The sequence below is a fragment of the Triticum urartu genome, chromosome 7A, assembly GCF_056163025.1.
Source record: "Triticum urartu cultivar PI428250 chromosome 7A, HENAU_Tu73, whole genome shotgun sequence".
Lineage (NCBI taxonomy): Eukaryota > Viridiplantae > Streptophyta > Magnoliopsida > Poales > Poaceae > Triticum > Triticum urartu.
In genome coordinates, this window is record NC_141879.1 from 690,399,059 (window position 1) to 690,402,177 (window position 3,119).

A 3,119-nucleotide genomic window follows, 5' to 3' on the forward strand; every position below is an offset into this window, starting at 1 on the left:
ACTAACCCGATGAGGTGCTCTGGATTAAGCTTGCCGGTGCCGTCGCCGGAGCGCGAGTCCCCCATGGTGCTTCGAGCTTAGGGAGGAAGACGAACTGCCACAGCACGTAACCAGTTGAGTAGTGGGTCTTTTGGTCCAGATCGACTATGGTGCCCTCCAGCTTTGTTTTGGGGTCAGAGCCGGCGTCCTCCTTTGCCGAGCAGCAGAGCAAAGCATCTCCAGGCAAACGTGTACGGGGAGTAGACTGCCGGTGGGCCGGTCGGCAAGCATGGCCCGTTGTGCTTTGCCCGACCCAATGGGTGTCGTTGAGCATTTCCTGGTAGGCCCATACGCGACCCAGGGGTCCTTGCCTCAAAAAAAAAAAGGAAAGAAGGGGTAAAGTTCCTCGCCGCGGACGGCCGCCGTGCGCGAGGAAGGAGACGCCGTCCGCCCTGAGCTCTCCTCCTCCCTGCCGGCACTCCCGAAGCCCGCGGCCGTTGCTGCCCGGGTTCCCCGTCACGGTGGCTGCGCCGTTCGCTTCCTTTTCCACAGGCCACGGCCTCCTCCTCACGAAACTGCCCCCTCTGTGGACGATGATTTGGTATGCCCTGCTCTTGCTCTGCTCTGATTTTATTGCTTGGACGCGAGTGGAATCGATTTCATTTTGCCTATGTCAAGATTATTAGGGCGAGGATAAGATGAGCTTGCGATTGTCAAGATGATTGGGGCTTTGCTAGGCACAAGTGCCAGATCTTGTTGGAATTTGTCCATCTTGTACTAGCTTAGTGATAAATAGGCAAATCACTGTGTGCAAAATTTGTGAATCATTGTGTGCATTGTCTGGCGTTTAACAAAAAATCCTTAAAAGAGGATGTTAACCAAGCATTGTGTGTCTGTGTGTGTTTCTCTGTTAATTTACTGGTGTACTCAACTGTAGCAAAGCAGGGGATCATTTGTGTGAGTTGTACTGAGCCGTGGCAAAGATGAACCCTTTGTCTTTTCTTGCTGTAGCTTCATACATACACCATCTTAACCTTGAAGTTAAACTCACTAGTGCATGCTTTTTTAAAGCATTTCACGTTTGCCTTTTCTCAAGCAATTGTGTTCAGTTAGTTAGGAGTAATTGTGAAGCAACTGTATCCAGATTCGCAAACTCCTATGCTTCATCGAAAACCCTGCCACTTCAACTCTGTTTTCTCACTATTATACACCCACTTCCACTTGTATCCCTGGCGCTTGAACCACTCTCCCTCTTGACTTCACTTCCCTTTTATGCAGGAGTGCAGCATTGATGACCCTTGAATCATAATTCTGGTTCTCCCTGTTCTTCTAGCCATCCTGACAATGCAACATCTTGCTCAAAGCTTTTCTTTCTACTCCCTCCGTCCCAAATTGTAAGACGGTTTTTACATTATGATAGTATCAAAAAAATGTTTTACATTTTGGGACGGAGGGAGTACTTCTCTTTTATTTTCACACCCTACTTGTGCCAAAGGTGCTGATGTAACACCGACAAAGTACAAACATGCCCAAATTGTTTGTCTTTGGCCCAAATTGAAGTTGTCTTGATTTGTTTGATTTCAAGATAGTTAATTTAATCTTATGGCTCTTGAAATAGTTCACCAAATATAGATGTAGATTGTAAAATTTTCTGGACTGGATGGATACATTTTATACCTCTTCGTGTTTATATGTACATTGTGGCTGACATGCATGTAGAGCAAGTTCCCAAACAACAATATACAAGAGAATATGGATTTCTGCTGGTATTTTGGGTCGTTTCACTAGTGGCTAGTAAAATACCACTACAATATATTTTCCAGGGTTGCCAAGCGGGGCCCTAGGGTGTTCAGCGTAACAGACGATAAAATGCATTTCTGTAGGAATCGATTTAAGTGGACGATGGATGTAGATGGCCGCTCTGATTGGTCACTTGACGATAGGAAACATGCGTAAATTTCAATTTGGCTTCAAATTGGGGTATGATATAGGTTGGAATTTCCCATGTCATCACGATACTAATTAATTTTCACTACCAAATGTTTGCACCTCTCTATTGTGTAGTTAGTTTTCCTGATTTGTTCTCAGAGGAATACTCTGAATTGGTTAAACAAGTTATGTGTAGAGAAAATTTAGTACAAAATTTATCATAAGATACAGGTTTATGCTGTTTCATTACATTTCGCGGTGTCTTATCAAAGTAGCTACTAGCTGCAAGATTGTGTGAGTTTAACGTCCATCATCTGTAGTATGTGCACCATAAACGAATAATGTCCCTGCGATCGTGAAAACTTCTGCCTCAATATGCATTGCTGCTATAATGTGGACAATGTGGAAAACTTGTAGTGGCACTTGTTTTTACAATAGGATGCCTTCTGATCCCATAAATGTCATATGCTCTATTCGCCAGTGGATTGAATGCTGAAATGATTTGCAGGAACAAAAGGTGCTCCAGGTGCAGGATGGTCCCTGACAAGATGAAAAACAGAGCAGTTCCAGGATCTTGAAGATGGTGGCCTTGGAAGTTTTCAGAAGAGCTACATGATGGAAAACAGTTAGTATAAAAGTAGCTTTGCTGCCTGCACCGGGAGTATATGGTGCAAGATTTTTTCTGTCTTAGCTGCTGGATTTCGCTGATTTTGCAAGCTTGATGTGATTATGCAAACTGTTAGGATCTGTGTGTCCTAAGTTTGTGTCTGGATGCTGAGTCTAAACTCCAGCACCTTTTCTTGTCTTGTTTTTTTTTGGCTTTCGTTGTGTTTTTAGCTTTTCTTCAGTATTGTACTGTGTCATGTTTCGTAGATTCAGCTGGGTTCAAACCCCTGTAATAAAAAAAGACATAAGATTCATTTTTGTATATAAAAAGAGTATGCTTTCAATAATTATATTATTGATTCTTTCCTTTTCTCATGCTTTACCCTCAGTTAATTACTTGACACTTAAGAGAGAGTGCATTTGAGAGCTTTCCATCAACTGTCAAGTTTACTGTGGTGTTTTCATTTTCCTAGGTATCACTCTAGCAGTAGAATATTATTCAAGCACTTAGCTGGTACTCCCTCCGCTCGAAAAAGATTGTCCCTTGTCCTTCAAATGGATGTATCTAGCACCAAGTTAGTGCTAGATACATCCATTTGAGAGAC

The 3,119-nt window shown here is 43.2% G+C and overlaps 1 long non-coding RNA gene across 1 annotated transcript; it reads left to right on the forward strand.

Moving 5' to 3' along the window:
- Positions 1-332: 332 nt before the first annotated feature.
- On the forward strand, positions 333-2,876 carry LOC147961561 (uncharacterized). The gene is made up of 2 exons (XR_015611572.1): positions 333-580; positions 2,417-2,876. It is a non-coding gene; the product is annotated as an uncharacterized LOC147961561 (long non-coding RNA).
- Positions 2,877-3,119: the final 243 nt, after the last annotated feature.